This window comes from Protopterus annectens, chromosome 2.part2, assembly GCF_019279795.1.
Source record: "Protopterus annectens isolate FY-2018-M chromosome 2.part2, PAN1.0, whole genome shotgun sequence".
NCBI lineage: Eukaryota > Metazoa > Chordata > Ceratodontiformes > Protopteridae > Protopterus > Protopterus annectens.
The window spans coordinates 55,880,812-55,899,562 of NC_056730.1; positions in this window are offsets into that span (position 1 = coordinate 55,880,812).

The window sequence follows — 18,751 nt, forward strand, 5'->3', positions numbered from 1 at the left end:
ATGCTATATTATTTAAATATTAAAAGTTTACAAGTTTAATTCCCACAATATGTTCAAAACTATAGTCTTTTATAGTATAGTGGACTTAAAAGACAGAAGGGATTTTCTTAGTCATCGTTAGATACTTAATTTCAACTTCAGTAAATGAACTTATTTATAGTAGCTTTGTTAATGGCTAGTATATTCTTTATTTTGAAATAGTTAAGGCATTGACAAAGTAGATAATATGGAACATGTATGTATTTATGTTTATTTATGCATCAATTTATTTATTACTAAACTATGACTATTTTATTTGGTTACAGTATTTATCATTAAATAGGTTTCATCAATCATTATACCTAGACTTTATTTCTACTTTGAATATTTTATAACTTAGCATTAATGTTTTTATTATATGAAATCTTCCTTTGTTCTATACAATTACAATTACTTAAAAGTGTATTTGCACCCATTAACAATTGTTTTGAATAAGCTGCTTCTATTATATCAGTTTCAAATCTATTTCCTTTATGTATTACAAATTGCATCTATTCATTCAATTCTAACAACAAAAGTGGATATATAAATTAATTGTAGATCTCCTATTAACTCATAGTAGAGCTCAGACATGTTATTGTCATTAATAACTTTTTGTTTGTCATGAAGGTTAATCTGTTTGAACTTATATGTTCACTCAGATTAGAAGTGCATGTCACTTCATGTTGGTTAAAGTTTTCAACAAACTCTTTATTAATATGGTTACTCTTACTTATTTTTTATTCAATATTCAAATCTTCATTTTATTGGCTTATCTCTAATAAAACATTATACAATTTCTTAGGGAGAACTAAACTATTTCACACATTTTTTTTTATAGATAAAGTTACACTCTTTATTATCCAGTCAATACCAAACATGAAAACTTCAATTAACTCACAAGAAAGTCATACTTGATGGATTTAACTTTACTATCCTTAAATGTTAATGGATTAAACAATCCAAGGAAAAGATCCAATTTCCTTAGATACTGGAAACTAAATAAAATTCAGGTTGTATTTATTCAAGAATCCCATCTCAAATCAGATGATAACTTTAATTGGAATTCATTGGAATATATTAATCTATTTTGCTCATCATACAAGAAAAAAAACAAGAGGAGTTGCAATACTTTGGAGGAAAAATGTCATCATTACCCAAATTATTTATAAGTGTGAAGACAAAAAAGGTCTTATTTCAGTTGTAATAATTAGATTTAATAATAGAATATGGACACTTGTTGACACCTATTGGTTTCCTTTTTTTTCAAAATAGGTTTATTGTTTTAACATATAAGAGAAATATCATAACAATGTTATACAAGTAATTAAAAATAGGTATTATTATAATATTCAACAAAACAACTAAAGTATTTACAAAGACATCCACTACAATCAGATCAATTAATTAAACTAAAATACCATGCTATTGAAATTAAAATTTTTTTAACAAATTTTGTAAATTATCCCATACAATAAAATAAGATGTTTTTCTATTTGTTCTAGTCCTAATTGTGTTTATTTCCATATGGCACACTATATTCATAACATTTTTAAATTCATTGAACGAAGGAGGTGTATCTGAAATCCAATTTCTAGTTATTATTTTCCTAGCCACTGCTAGAATAGACCATAACAAGGGAAGCTTAACATTTTTAACACTTTGAGGTACAGGTGTGTTGAATAATATAAGAGATTTAGAAATAATGAAATTATCTGTAAAAAGAGCCTGCAAAAATTCATTAATTGACTTCCAGTATTCTTTCAATTTTATACAGTCATAAAACATATGAGCCCAGTCAGCATTAATTTCTACATTACATCTCTTACATAGATTATCTTTATTATTTATTTTATTCATCATCAAAGGTGTATAAAAAGATCTATGTAAAAATTTCCATGTATAAAGTCTCCAGACAATGGAAGATGTAGTTCTATAAGCAGATTCCAATATATATTGTTTATCTTGTTGATATGGTGGGTCCCCATTAATAGAAGTGAAATAATTCCAGTATGAATCTACACTGTAAAAAGTTTCTTGTCTGATAACTTTATGTATGTATGAAAGTTTACCTTTATCAGAAACTTTATGTTGTAAATTTAATATCAAGTAATCAATCAGTGTTGGAATAGATTCTTTAACAGTTATAGACATTAAATCTATTTTATTAATGAGATGTTGTCTAAAGGTCTGAACCTCTAACCAGCAAGTTTCTCTTAGATCAAATTCTTGTTTTAAGAGATCTAGATTTTTAACTTTATTATCAGATATCAACTGATACCAGTACTTTAGATCATTATCTATAGCTAAATGAGTTCCTTCAGAAGTAGATGACAAAAGCATACCCTGAGTATACATTATTGGAAATACAATAAAATTCCATTCCCTATACTTAGGGTGCATGAATATAAAGTTACGATAACTAATAATAATATTTAATGGGTAACAAACCATATGTTTAGGTGTAATAGGTGAAGTACAAAATTCCTTTAGTAACCATAACATGAAGTTATTTACAATCATATTTTTATGTGTTAAGGAGATTTTCATGAAGTGTATACTAATTAGCTCCCAATAATCTTTCCATTTTGTGACATATGACTGATCTATTAATAAAGTAATAACTTTTACAATAGAAGAGATAGTATATAAATTAAAGTCTGGAAAAGAAATACCCCCTTGAGACCAGCTATTAGTATGTTTCGTTAATGCAATCCTAGGTCTATTAGGTGCCCATAAGAAATTTAACATTGGTGTGTTCAGTTTCTTGATAATTATTTTTGTAGGTGGAAGTATTATTGATTGTATTGAGTATAAAATCTTGGGGAATATTATCATTTTAATAATTGTAAGTCTCTCCTCCATAGTAAAAAACATATTATTCCAGGTATTAAAAAGATTTTGTATATTAAGTAAACAGGTATTATAATTATTATATATAATAGATTTAATATCTTTATATAGTATTATACCTAAATAAGTTATCTGACCTGAATTGGGTACATATTTAGTAAAATCACTAATGAGAATATTTTTTCGTGTATATATAGGTAGTATTTTAGTTTTTTCTTCATTGAATATTAAACCATTAATACTTTTAAAATTCATCATGTTATCAAATAGAGACTGTATAGAAGAATTAGATCCTGCTGATGTAATTAGAACATCATCTGCAAAAAGTTGAATTTTGGATGTTGTATTTTCATCTATTTCAAAACCCTCTATGTCAGTACTGTTTCTGATCAAATTAGCCCAAGGCTCCATTACTAAAGTGAATAATAGTGGAGAAAGTGGACATCCTTGTTTTGTACCTTTAAGAATGGGTATTTTTTGTGAAACATATGTTCCTACCTTAATATAAGCCAATGTTCCTTTGTATAAATGTTCAATTAGATTTACAAATGCATCCGAGAAGTTTGTGCACTTCATTAAAGTAAACAGATAGTCCCAACTTACTGAATCAAATGCTGAACTTATATCAAGACTAATAAGTGTTAAATCTTTCTTTTTCCTATTTGCAAAATCTATTAATGTTAAAGTTCTTCTTATATTATCAAAAGTATTTCTATTTACAATGAAGCCTGTCAGATCTATATCTATAATGCCGGGAATGATTGTCTTCAATCTATCAGCAAAGATATTCATAAACATTTTCTAATCAACATTAAGTAATGAGATGGGCCGATATGAAGAACATCTAGTTGGATCTTTATTAGGTTTTAAAATTGGCGAAATAAATGTATATTGCCAAGATGGGGGAGTTATTAACTCAGTTTGGGCCAAAATAAAAACCTTATGTATTAATGAATATGTATTTTTAGAAAGGATTTTATATATCTCTGGTATAATACCATCATTACCCAGTGCTTTGTTTGATTTAAGCTTATTTATTTGTGTAATAACTTCTGTATATGAAATACTCTTGTCCAATAGTTTAATCTGTTGTTTATTAAGCTTTGTATTCATATTTGTGGTTATAAACTCTTTTATTTTATCTTTAGGTTCCATGTTAATATTATTATGGTTAATTTTGTGAAAGTGATTTCTAAATTCATCTAGTATTTCTGGTATACTAGAAACCTTCTTCTTTTTCCTTAGAGAAAAAATTTCTTTGATATGGTTTTGTTTATTCATCCTTTTTGTTTTATTTTTAAGTCTATGTAAGTATTTGGGGCTTATTGAATAAGACAAAAACTTGTTTTTCTCTAAAGTTATTTTAACTTTATGAGTTAAAATTTCTTTGTATTTCTCATTTACTTTGTTTATTTCTTCAATAACTTTCTTGTCCATAATATTTTCTTTATTATTATGTTTATAAGAGTCTAATTTACTTTGAATATCTAACAATTCCTTATCCCAAGATTTCCTTTTATTATTATACCATCTGATACTTTGTCCATATAGATATGATTTTAAGGCATCCCAAACATAAACAATGGAGACTTTAGGAGTGTTATTTATGTCTAAAAAATGTTTTACTTCTGAAAGTATATATTCTTTATAGTCTTTTAGTTGAGTTAAGTATGCTGGTATCCTTTGATCTGAACATTATGAGTATTTTTTATCATGAATTCAAAAACAATTGAATTATGATCAGATATAGGACATGAAATGATTTTGGAATTAATTAAATCTGTTACCATCTGGTTAGAAATAAAGACCCTGTCTATTTTTGAATAAGTTTTGTATCTGTTAGAAAAAAGGTGTATGGTAATGATTTTGAATCTATCTGATTATTAATATCATTCAAATGATAAGAATTAGCAAAATCCTTTAAATGTTTTGCATTAGATGTAATTCTTCTCTTTCCTATAGTGGTAGTATCACTTTCATGTAGTATACAATTAAAGTCACCAGCTAAAATAATATCTCCTATAGAGAATGATATGATCTTATCAAGATGATGTTTCACTGTATTAATACCAATTCCAGGTATCCAATATACATTAATTAAAGTGTAAGTCTTCCCATTAATTTGTATTGTAACCATACAAAACATTCCTTTGTCATCCTGATAAGACTTAATGGTTTTAGGAATGGGCATACTTTTATTCCATAAAATAGCCACTCCTCTTTTTTTCTGAGTGTGCTCTGAACTAACCAATACTGTATATTTGTTTGTGGCTAGTTTATCAATATCTTTTTTCAAGAGATGGGTTTCTTGTAGGACGACTAAGTTGGCCTTATGTAAATTAATGTATCTTATTAGGCTTGCCCTTTTACATGGATTATTCAATCCATTAATGTTTAAAGAAATTCCTTTTAAAGATGTCATTTGGCATTTTTAAAACTTAAGAATCTTATGATCAAAATAACAAATAACAAGATAAGTAATGTTACATCTCCTCCTTTAGGTGTACCTTTAAATATAGCTGTATTTATTGAATCTCTTATGGGATTTCGTATAGGATTCAATTTTGTTTGTAGTGACAATGAATGTACAAAATATATTGTGGATGTCAAAACTATATACAAATAACAATGAACAAGTGAAAATAATGTAAGGATTAAACCTTGCATCCAGCCTGGAGTTGTAAACTCCAACTTAGAGTAGTATTTACCACTCAAGTTAACCCCCACCCTAAGCAGCAGTACGTCAGCTACCACCTTATCAATTTAATACTAGTTATATTTAACTGAAGTTAACAGTTTTCAATTCAATTATCTAGCAAGACAAGACTACACATTTGGTAAAACAGCATCATATAAACTAAAATAAACCTTTTTTTTTTTTTTTTTTTTTAAACTGTTCATACTACTATATACATCCATGTAATATAAAACACTTGTATTCAAATAGCATTCAAATAATCTTGATGTTAGAAATCAAGAGGAGAGAAAATAAGTTCTAACATTCATTTAAATCAAAAACTTTGGCTAATATGATTCAGACATTACATATATTAGGATGCATCTATTTTCTGTCATGTAAATACAGTTAACAGCTTCCAAAAAAAAACTTGAATTGCTTGTATATGAGCATTTACTCAAACTCATTATTGCCAATAGAATAAAATATTGTATTCATAGAAATTGTTATAAATCATAATTCATAGTTAAGCAGATTCTCAGAAACCTTTATATACATATCTACATACACACACATACACACACACACACACACACACACACACACATATATATATACATACATACACACATACACACACATATACACATATACATATATATATATATATATATATATATATATACACATGCATACACACACACATACACACACACACACACACACACATTCACACAAACACACACACACACATACACACACACACATACACACACACACACACATACATATATATATATATATATATATATATATATATATATATATATATGATCTCACTGAGTTGTATCTTTACTGAGCACCATCTTACATTGCTGTCCCTTCAATAAATCTGTCTGCTTTATACAAAATAATGCACAGCAAACACATTTTAGTAACCAGATTTTACAAACATGCTATACTACTGCTTTAAAATATATCACATGACAATTTCTTCCAGTATAGAGTTATAAAATTATTTATGCTTATCAATCAGATGAATTAAATGAGTTATAGTAATGTATATGTTTGGGACATAGGTTTTAACACATATTATTAATCTGCTATTCCTGTATCTGTGATGTGTCAGTGTGATATCTAGGTCAAAGGTGAGACCAGCTGCTTTCAGCTTCTCTGTGAGAATTCTGAGAGTTGAAGCTTTTGAAGTAGCTCATGGACACTGTGCATGAGACAGCCCACATCCCAGATTGTCTCTCTTAACATTTTGGCGGGAAACTTATTAAAAACTAGTGACAAACATTCATTTAGCAGTGTAAATGCATCTAAACATTACAAAACCTTCACAATGCATTCTACAGGTTATTACAGACTCTATGTAAGTGAAATCAAGCCCAAAATTATTAATAAGTAACAAAACTCAACATTTTTGTCTCAACTCAACTCCTATGCGAATCTTATTATTTACTGTGTCTATATGATCAAAAGTATTTCTATATATTAATAAAGAAAAGAAAAGAGAGTAGAAAGTAAAAGGGTGTAAGGCAGAAATAAAAAACATGTAAGAGAAAGCTATAAGAAGTATATACAATAGAATATTACTTACTGTTTATATTAATAGAGTTAAAAATAAAACATATTATTTACTATTATTTAGTTGTAATTATTATTAGTTAAAGCATGACAGATTATTTACAAACAAGCATAAGCAGTGTAATCAAGAAAGTATAATTAGGTAGTGTCATTCCTGTATCTGTGATGTGTCAGTGTGATATCTAGGTCAAAGGTGAGACTAGCTGCTTTCAGCTTCTCTGTGAGAATTCTGAGAGTTGAAGCTTTTGAAGTAGCTCATGGACACTGTGCATGAGACAGCCCACATCCCAGATTGTCTATCTTAACATTTTGGCGGGAAACTTATTAAAAACTAGTGACAAACATTCATTTAGCAGTGTAAATGCATCTAAACATGACAAAACCTTCACAATGCATTCTGCAGGTTATTACAGACTCTATGTAAGTGAAATCAAGCCCAAAATTATTAATAAGTAACAAAACTCAACATTTTTGTCCCAACTCGACTCCTATGCAAATCTTATTATTTACTGTGTCTATATGATCAAAAGCATTTCTATATATTAATAAAGAAAAGAAAAGAGAGTAGAAAGTAAAAGGGTGTAAGGCAGAAATAAAAAAAATGTAAGAGAAAGCTATAAGAAGTATATACAATAGAATGTTACTTACTGTTTATATTAATAGAGTTAAAAATAAAACATATTATTTACTATTATTTAGTTCTAATTATTATTAGTTAAAGCATGACAGATTATTTACAAACAAGCATAAGCAGTGTAATCAAGAAAGTATAATGAGGAATAGCATTTGAAGAACATATAAACTTTTAAAGGAAAAAAAAGTATCAAATTACTGACCTTATTTTTCCTCTTCAGAAAGAGAAACAAGTTAAATCACAGCTTGCCATTAAATCTCCAGATATTTTGACTAGTTATGAAACAAAACATTTCTTTGCACACAGAGAATAACTTTGATTAAATCTTTTTCAAAATATTTGTTGCTTCTTGGAAATGCAGGAACTATATTTAAAAAGATTAATAATAAAATAAAATGATGAGAGAGAAAAAAAAACATAGTACAAATAATTTATTTTTTAGTCTCTTCTTCTTCTCTGAAGTCTTCCACGAAGTTTCAGTTGCCAGTCTCTTTAACGAAGGACTAGCCCATTCCATTTCTTCTATTTTCCAAAATCTTATTTTTTTTGATAAACAGTAAAGCAGAGTCTAAGTCATCGAAAATTTTAGGACCATCAGGAAGGAAGATTTTAAGCTTGGCAGGAAACAGAAGGTATGTTTTAAACTGTGCTTTTTTAAGCTCCCTTATTAGTGGCAGAAAAACTTTTCTTTTAGCTAATACCATGGAAGAATAGTCATTGTCAAAACGCACAGTTGTTTCATTAATCTTAACAGGAGCTTTAGCCCAAGCAGATTTAAGAACCATCTCTTTATCAAAAGATGATAGAAATCTAACTATAACTGATCTAGGATAGTTTTTGTTAGAGTTAGTATTAGCTATAGATCTATGTGCTCTTTCGATACCAAAAGAGAATGCTTCTGGTAAATCTAAAGTTTTAGGGAGCCATGTTGTTAAAAAAAAAGTAATATTGTTACCTTCAATATTTTCTGGCAGTCCAAAAATCATAATGTTATTGCGCCTAGATCTATTTTCCAGGTCATCCAGCTTTGTTTGTAAATGTGTATTTTGTTTCAGCAGAAACTCAATGTTGATTTCCTCTTCTTGTATTCTATTTTCCATGTCATTCACAGCTTCTTCTATGCCTGTCATCTGGATCTTCTGTTGTTGCAGGTCCATATGTAACAAGTCTATTTGTTTTGTAGTTTTTTCTATGAAAGTGTCTATTTTAGTATCCATTTTATCCATCTTAGCAGTAAGTTGCTGGACTATAATTATCAGAGACTGAAGTTCTTTCTTGATGCTGGAGTCTTGAGAATTTGTCTTACTGGAACTCATTTCAGACTGATAAACTGACAGGAAAATTTCCAAAGTAATTTCTAACAGGAATATTATTAAGATTTCCTTTCTTTTTTTAGATATAGTTCAAGAACTATATAAAACAAACATATTTAGAAAGAAAATTACTTCAAAAATTAATTTTTTAAGTAATTAATTCCTGTCAATGTAATGAAATTGGTGGAGCTGAAGAAATCTGCTGCTATCCTGTGTTCATCCTTGGCCACGCCCCACCTATTGGTTTCCTGGTATAGGGATAGGAACTGTTAGGAAACATTTAGAACTAATTAACAAAGTTTATAAGGGTATTTTGATTCTAGGGGGAGACTTCAACTGTACTTTAGACATTTCTGAAACCTCGAATAAAAAGCACTTCTGTCTTACTTCTCTAGGAAAAGCTCTAAGAAATTGGTGTTAGAAACTAAATCTAATAGACACCTACAGTTTTAAAGATACTAACTCACTATCCTTTCTTCATAGTGAGTATAGATTTGGCACCCAAACCAGAATTGATAAACTTTATGTATCTCAAGATTTAAGTATGAAAATAATTAACTATTCTATAATCCCTTGCCCCTTTCTGGATCACAATTCACTTGTTTTAAAACTTGAAATCAATTTTAAAAGGTTGGTCTTCACAACAAGGATACCAGCATACATCACCCAACTACCACAATTCAAGCCATGGTTAGATCACGCAATTCAAAACTTTCTTGACATTAACCAATCAAATGATATATGTTTGACAATTCGCTGGGATACACTAAAAGCTTACTTATTGGGTAAAATTCTAGCTTGGTTTAAAAATAAGACTAAAGAATGGGAATTGGAACTTCATAATATTCAAAATAAGCTTATAATTATCAATAAAGATAATTCACAACATCCAAAAACAAAAAAGAAAACAAATACATACTTAAATAACAAATACAATGAAATATTAACTCATAAAACAAATGTGGCATTAGAAAAACTAAAAATCAACTCACACTCAATGTCGCCCAAACATCTACATAATCTTTCAATGAGAGTTAAAAGACAAGCCTCAGATAACAATATTGCAAAAATCATTCATGAAGGTAGAAAAAATAAAATGGTATCAGACATTAGTGATATTCTTGAAGCCTTTATATATCATTACTCTGACCACCAACTCAATAATTGAGCACAATTTCAACATATAGATGTAGATAAAAGTTTACTTAAAACAAATAAAATTCCAGATAAACTAAAATCAGGGATCTTAAAAAAAATTCTCTTAAAGAAGTAGTTGATAACATTAAAGAAAGCAAAAATAATAAAGCCCCCTGGATAGATGGAATTATAATGGAACTATATAAGTTATTCCCTCCCTCAGCCATCTCAATTTTCTATAAAGCCTTAAATGTAATTCAAAACAATAATTTAGTTCCTCCCTCTTGGAAATATTCCCTAATCACTCCTATATTAAAAGAAAATAAAGATCCAAAACAATGTAGTTCCTATAGACCAATTTCCTTGCTAAATAATGACTACAAGATATCTGTATCCAGTCTTGTAAATAGAATTAAAAAATCCTTAACATATATTATAAATTCTGATCAGTCTGGTTTTATTTACAATAGGCACACTTACGATAATATTTTAAGAATACTGTCCCTTATCGACATTTTAAATAGGGATAATCGAGAAGCTCTTCTAATAGCCCTCAATATTGAAAAAGCTTTTGATATGCTGAAATGGGATTATCTCTTCAAAGCTTTAGAAACCTTTGATTTTCCATCTCATTTCATTACTTTGATAAAAAATCTATATACAAATAATCTTGCATTTGTAAAACTAGGCTCTTTTACTTCAGAACCCATTAAAATACTCAAAGGTACAAAGCAAGGCTGGCCTTTGTCACCCATTTTATTCGCTCTTGCAATAGAATTATTTGTTATTACATTATGTCAAAACACAAAAATTAAAGGTATAGACATTTATGATCAATTTAATTGCAAAAGCATGCTCTTTGCGGATAATATACTTTTAACTCTGAGTGCCTCATAAGAATTTCTTAAAGAGTTAGATCTTTAGACTAAAAGGTTCTCTGATAGCTCAGGTTTATGTATAAGTGAATCTAAATCTAATTATATACATTTAAATAAAAAGCAAAATTCTTTCATAACTCCAGTCCATTTATTAGGAAAACAGGTCTCCTATAAATTACCTAGGAATTATTATTGATGACAATATTAATAACACTCTTTCTACAAACTATAAAAATATCTTAAATACCATAAAACTACTCACTGACAAATGGAATAAATTATCCCTAAAGTTTGAGGATAGAGATCAATTAATAAAGATGGTATTATTACCAAAAATAAACTATATATCTCAAACCATTCCAATGCTACCTAATAAAAAGCTATTACAAGACATAAATAAAATTATTTTAAATTTTCTCTGGTTCCCTAAATGAAACAGGATAGCCTATGCTCACCTTATTAGACCCTGGGAAATAGGAGGAATTAATTTTCCAGACTTAGAGACATATATTAAGGCTTCTATATTCAAAATAGTTTTCATAGATTCATAGATTCTTACTAAGCTAACTGCTCTTGCAAGCTATTTTAAGCTTAGCCAATTATCCCTTGTGAGACTCAAACCCTGCACTTTGTGTTTGTAAGGCAAACACCTTAACCATTAGGCCACCCTCCCAACCCCTCAATTGGATAGACCCAAAATTTCATCAGCTTGAAAATCCCTTCATATTTCTATTTTTTTTTTAATGAGAATAAACTCACAAAAATACTCTTTCAAATGATCAAATAAATATATTTTGGAAAATATTATGTCTTCATTTATAATTTAACATTTTGAAACCCACCAACTCAGTCTTCATAAACTACATCTACAACTCATTTAGATCTTTCATAAACTAAAACTTAGACATTAAATTATGGTGTGAACTCTTAATTCCTTTCAAAATAACTAAAAACTTTCACAACAAATTACATGAAAACATAAATAATTGGGAACTAAAAAATTTTACTTGTTGGCAAGGTTGTATTAGGAACTAATCTGTCTTAAACATGCAACAAATAATAAACACCTTTGATATTCCAAATTCAGATTGGCTTATATTTCAAAGCATTTTATTTCATGCTAAAAAGTTATACAGTATAATCAATAATTCCTCCTTTAGTTCTGAACCCAAATTAATTTCCATTATCCAAGAAATGGTTTATAATAATCATAATTGGTCTAATTTAACCTTACTGCTCTATACAAACAATAATTTACAAAGTTAATCCAAAACTAAACTTCTGGAACTTTATTACTAAAGGTCATCAGATTAAATTTTCCTCTGAAAACAAAATTAATTTATTGTATTCTATTAAATTAGTTTCTGTTCTACAAGCTTGGAAGATGTTTTCATGGAAATTCTTACACAGGGCATTTTACACCCCCAATAGGATAACTAAAATGGACTCTTCTAAACAATTGTTTTGTTGGAGATGTTCTCAGAATTGTAATGCTGATTGGATTCATATATTTTTTGAGTGTATCAAAATTAAAAAATTCTGGGAGGAGATTGGAAATTTCCTTCAAGCTATTTTTTTCAGATTCCTTCATACTAACTAAAGCCATGATTTTTCTGAATGTAACTGAAACAAATGTTATGAGCAAAAAGAATTTGTAGCTGCTATTGACTATACCAGCAATTGCTAGAAAATATATTACAAGAAAATGGAAAACTTCATCTGAACCCAACTTTCAAGAATTTATGACTTTACTAGAAGAAACAATACATATGGAAACAAAGGTAAAAGAAAAAAGAATCTTCCCTAATAAATGGATCAACAATCCTTGGAAGAATGTTTTTTTCTCTCATAGAGACTTTAAAGATCTCAACATTTTCTTAGTACTTGGAGAAATTACACTGATTTTTTGTTATGTGTAAATACCTCTCTCTAACTCTAAGTTATTCTCATTTTTTTCATATAGGCCATATGTACATATTGTATATAGTTTGTCTTTGTTTCATTTGTATTCTAGTAGAAATTATGTTTTGTCTTTTTGAAAATCAATAAAATATTTGGAAAAAAAATTATTGATCTTGTCTAACACTATGTTTTATCTTTTTGTCCAACTTGTTTATTTCACTTTTCAAAGTTGTAGTTCGACCTCTTTTCCATTGCTTATATTTTTTGTCTCTCACCTTAATCAGGTATCTTGTTCTTATGGAAATATACCCCCCTGATGTTGTGTGCCTAGATCCTGATATTAAACATTTTTATTTACTTTTTGCACTCAGTTTATCTTTCAAAACTTTTTACATTCCATCTGCAGTTTTTCCATTAAACACCTCACTCCAGTTAGTTTTATATAGTAACTGTTTTGTTTCCCTATAATCTGTAATTAACCTTCTGTGCATTGGATTATATTTCAGTTTGGTAGAATTATCTAGCAAGAAATTAACCTTAATAACCCCATGATCACTGCAAATCAGTGGCGGTAAAACTTGACGAAGTTACAGTAATTCCTTTGGGAACACAAACAATATCTAGTACATTCCATCCCCTGGTTGTTTTTTTGTTTGGTTATAGTGAAGGATAGTTCTCTTTGTGGTATTGAGAGGGGTTAGCATGTCTGTGTCTCTTTAGGAATTTATTATTCTTTTAATCTTTTTCAATAATTTGAAGCTTTTCTCCCCAGGCCTACGGAGAAAATTGGCTTCTACCCAGTCAGGCTTTCCTGGTAATCAAATGTCAGTAAATAAACATTCCATTTTGGTTAGCCATGATTATAAGTTTTATTTAGAGATTTCTTGGGAGAAAGTGTTAATTGTGTACATAGTTTAAGATCATTTGGTATAATTCCAAATATGTATTATGAAGTTACCTAATATTAACTGTGACTCGTTTCGTGTAAATGTAGAGAGTGAGTGTGTTTAAATGCATTAAAATAATAAAATTAAATAAACAAAAATCTCCTTTAGGATGAAAGTGACTGTGAGGTGGTATACAGAAGCCTCTATTTTCAGGTGAAGGAGCAGGAAACATATGGACAAAAGTCTGATTAAATTGTAGTTTTGCCAAGCCTGTCACAGTTTGTCTTACCTCCAAATTAAGCTGGGAAATACCCCCTTTAAATTGTCTAGTCATACAGGTTGTTCCTAGTCTGCCTCAATTGATCTGGTCCTGTATTCTGTATACTATGGATGTAAACAGATGGAGGTTCTCCAACACAGCCAAGCCAAAGCAATCATCATCACTTTCTTAAGAGATAAGAGTGGGTGACCCTAGTTTAAGACATGCCTCACAAGCATGATGTTGTCAGCCACAGTCTGCAGGATACCAGGATGGAACACTATTTTGAATATCTGGGGGTATAGATGATTGTCATAATCTTGTTCGCAGCTGTAGACCTGCAGCAGAAAACTCCACAAAATAAGCCGTCCACTTTGGTAATTAATGCAAAAGCAAAATCCAGTCAATGAAATCTCTATAGAAAATATAGTTTTTAGATAAGTACTAGACTTGCTACCTCATGGATCATTTTAACTCTGGCCAAATTTACCTTGGTAAGAATCAAAAGCTGTGATTTGTGTCTATGAGGTAAGCACCTTAATCATTTTGTCATCCCATCTTTGACAAGACTTTGGTGGAAAACATTTCATAAAAGATATAGAAACTTCATTAAATCCTTAGTGAAGTAAGGTATACAATGTATTCTACAAATATTATAAGAAAAAAAATTCTAACTGTCTATGTTTTACCTTTTGTTTTTTAACAAATCCTTAATGGCTTACCATGACTCTTTCTCTGAGAAAATCAGTCTTTTAACTTCATGCAAGAACTGACATCAAAATGTGACAAACCTCATACATTAGAAATTCCTCTATGAAACTTAACCTCATTACGAACATTGCTTTATTTTATTTAATTATCCATCTTATTTGTGGACTTCTTTGTTAGAATATTTATGGAAACGCTGAACTTGGTTTTACTTTTTGGATTTGAGGAACGTTTATAGATTGCAAATATTTTTTCCTGTTGTAATAGTTTATTTCTTTGTGATTCCACCCAAGTTTGTTCATAATGTTCCTACTGCATTTGTGTGTAATAGATTTATTTATTTGACATTTGTTTACCGGGATAGTCTGACTGGGTCAACAGAACCTGTTTTCAGTGGAAGCCCAGGGAGAAAAGGATTCAATGGAAGTGAAAGACTTGTGTATTAGAGAGTAATTCAGGAAGTGTGTGAGAGGTACAGATAATGGTGAAATCATCAACATACTGAATAAGGGTTCCAGGGGAGGAGGAAGTATGTAAGTTGTTTGTGAATATATTAGAATGTAGGGGGCCTAAGATAGAACCTTGAGGGATTCCTGCTGTGTAACGGAGAAAGGGTGAAAGTTTGTGTGGCCATTTTACAACTTGTTTTCAATCCTGGAAGTAACTTTGTAACTGCTATACTGTGGTAAGGGAGGAACCTAGGTTAGACAGTGTGTTGAGGAGTAAATAGTGAGAAACATGTCAAAGGCCTTATAGAGGTCAAGGAATACTATAGATACATAGTTTCCAGCCTCTCTGTTCCTATTCATGGTGTCTGTAAAGGATATTAAAGCTGTAGATGTGCTATGACCAGGTTAAAAGCCATGCTGAGTTAGGGTAAGTAAATTATTTTGCAGTAGCATTGCATTAACTGTCAGTGAATATATCTTTCCATGATTTTTGATATAGGTGATAAAAAAATGATATGGGAAGGAAATTGGATGGTTTGGTGCAGTTTCCTCCTTAGTTGATGGGGGTGATGTGATATAATTTCCATACAGCAGGGATTAGGGATTCAGACAGAGATCTATAGATTATGATACTGATTGGAGAGGTGACTGAGTCACCATCAAGTTTAAGGTATTGTGGTGGGAGATTATCTGGTGAGGTGTGGAGCAAGATTTTAGTTTGAGTAGTAGTCTTTTTATGATAGCTGTTGGTATGGGCTGAAATGTGAAAGTGGTTTGATTGTGTAGTGTAGATTATGTTTATTGATGTGGACAGGGTAACACCTAGTAGATGACATGTTGTTGGTGTCTGAAATTGTGGATGACTTGGGGGTATAGTGTTGGAGGTATTTATTAGTAGGTCAGCTATGGATTTTATAAAGTGTTTATTAAAGTTTTCGGCTATCAGGGATGGAGGGGCATTGGTTGATGGGGAGTGTTCTTTGTTTGTTCTTGAGTTGAATAGGGTTGATACTGAGTCCTAGATGTTTTTGGGTCTGCTTTTGTTTTTGTATTGGAATTGAAGGTGTGAGTAATAGGATTTTTTTATTTATGTTTACTTGTTTTGTCACGTTGTTGCAGAATTTTTTGAAATGGATGAGATTGTGCTGTTTTATTTTATTCCCAGATGTCCCAGGCAAGGTCTCTTTGTTTCATAAGGTTTTTACAGTCATTGGTAAGCCATTGGGCTGTATTATTTTTAATTCTTTTTGTACGTATAGGGACAAGGGTATCAAATATAAGAAGGTAGTATTGAAGTACAAGATGGCATCATTGAGAGGTAGCAGTTTTGTGGGGTGTCCAGTTAATTTTTAAGAGTAGATCATTAAATTTTTGTTGACTGAAGTTAGATGAGTTTCTGGCTGAGTTCAAGGTATGTGTTTTTATTTGATGGGTGGTGGCTCTAATGGCAAATATGGGTATATGGTTAATAAGGGAAGTAGCGAGTGTGCCTGAGGAAGAAAAATTGGTTGGAAGATATACTAGGATCCAGACTAGTGTAGATTGGTGAGTGAAATCTTTGTTATACCGAGTTGGGTTTTTGATTAGCTGGGAGTAGCTGTACAGGTTAATACTATTATGGTGGGGACTCAGATGCAATGGAATGCCAATCAATATTTACGTCTCCCAGAATGACTGTCTCATGATTGATTGTTTGGGATAGTATACCTTCCAGTGCAGGTATATTGTGTCCTGATGGAATGTTTATGATACAGGTGTGTTAGTTTAGGAATGATATTAGTATCTTGGCATGGGAAAATGGGGTAATGTTTTAGAATAGGGTATGGTATTGAGTACAGATGGATATAAAAGGACTAACCCTCTACTTTTCTTTCTAGGTCTGTCTAATATAGTACTGGCAAAGTTGTGAGGTGTTATTTCAGTGTCTTTTATATTGGGGTGTAACCATGTTTCTGTCAGGGCCAGTATATTGGGTTTATTTTGATCTATCCAGATGTGCAGTGGGATTATTTTGTTGCATATACTCCTTGGATTCAGTGGTATTATGTTTAGGTTTTTAGTGTTAACTTTGGGATTGGTACTTGTAGTTGGGCCTGGGTTTGGATGTATGTCTCCTTTTTGATACTCAACACTCGATTTATGATGCAGAATTTCAGGAAGTTAGAGAATTTATTGAATTTATAGAAGTTATATAATTTATCTAAACATTCAGTGCTTGACATACTAAGTCCATTTAAGATTTGATTTCACTTAGTGTCATTAAAGGCATCATTAATTTTTTTTAGTCACTACATGAGAAATCTCTGAAGAAAGAGGCATGGCACACAGTACAATGTTTTGCCTTGACAATAAATACCACTGCAACTCTTACTTAAAAAGAGAAGGGTTAATGGTAGGGCATGAGTGGTATGTTGATCAAATTAATATTCATAATGCATTTCCCTTGTTGTATTTTTCTTTGTGTTATAGGCTCACGTGTGTATACTTGGCTAGTGACCACAAAGGCCTTTTTAAGCCTAAAAATGCATCCCAAAACTCTGCCACATTTTGATACTCTTGATAAATATAAGCAGGGGCTTGGAAGATGAAACATTTACAAGCAGGGGTCTGGAGATGAACCATTTACAGGAAAGTTTCAGTGCCTTCCACACTTTTAGTCCAGTAGATCCACAAGGTCTAAAAGTGGAGGCGTCTCAATATACATCAGTTACAAACATAACTCTAGGGCGGCAAACAGGATGAAATGGTGGAGTTCCTCCATATGCAGATCACATTAGACAAAATCCTGTACCATATTCTAGACAGCTATAGGTCATCCTGCCTGTCTCAAGAACCTCATAGTGCATAGCTGAACCTATTGGAGACACTTACCATCCAACTTAACACTCTACTCATGGGAAACTTTAATTACCCCTCTATAGATTTGGAATCTTACATGGTCTCAAATCTACTGGCACAGAGAATAATGGACTGCATAAATACAAACACACTTCACCAAATATTGAATATGCCCTCTAGAGGTTCAAGCATACTGGTCCTCTTACTCATAAATATAGGAGAAGACTGCAACCCCATTTCCATGTGTTATCTTCCCTAGTAAGGTCTGACTGTAAAGCTGTCTCCTTTGAAATCAAAATTAACTCTGTAAGCCAATAAAAATGAGTAATAGTTAGTAACTAGTCCAAGGCAAATTACTTGTCATTACGTGATGGTTTGTAAAAATTCAATACCACTCCAAACTGAATTACTCTCAGAAACTCTGAATAACCATGTTAATGGCTGCACAGAGGCTGCTGTCCCTACCAGAAATAAGCCCAGAGTTAGCCCCAATAACAAACCACCATGGTGGCATCATAAGTTAAACAGGATTTATAGCAAAAGTAAAAAAAAAAAGATTACATCTCTCAACTATCTAGATTTTTGCCTCATATTTTTGGTCAGTTCCT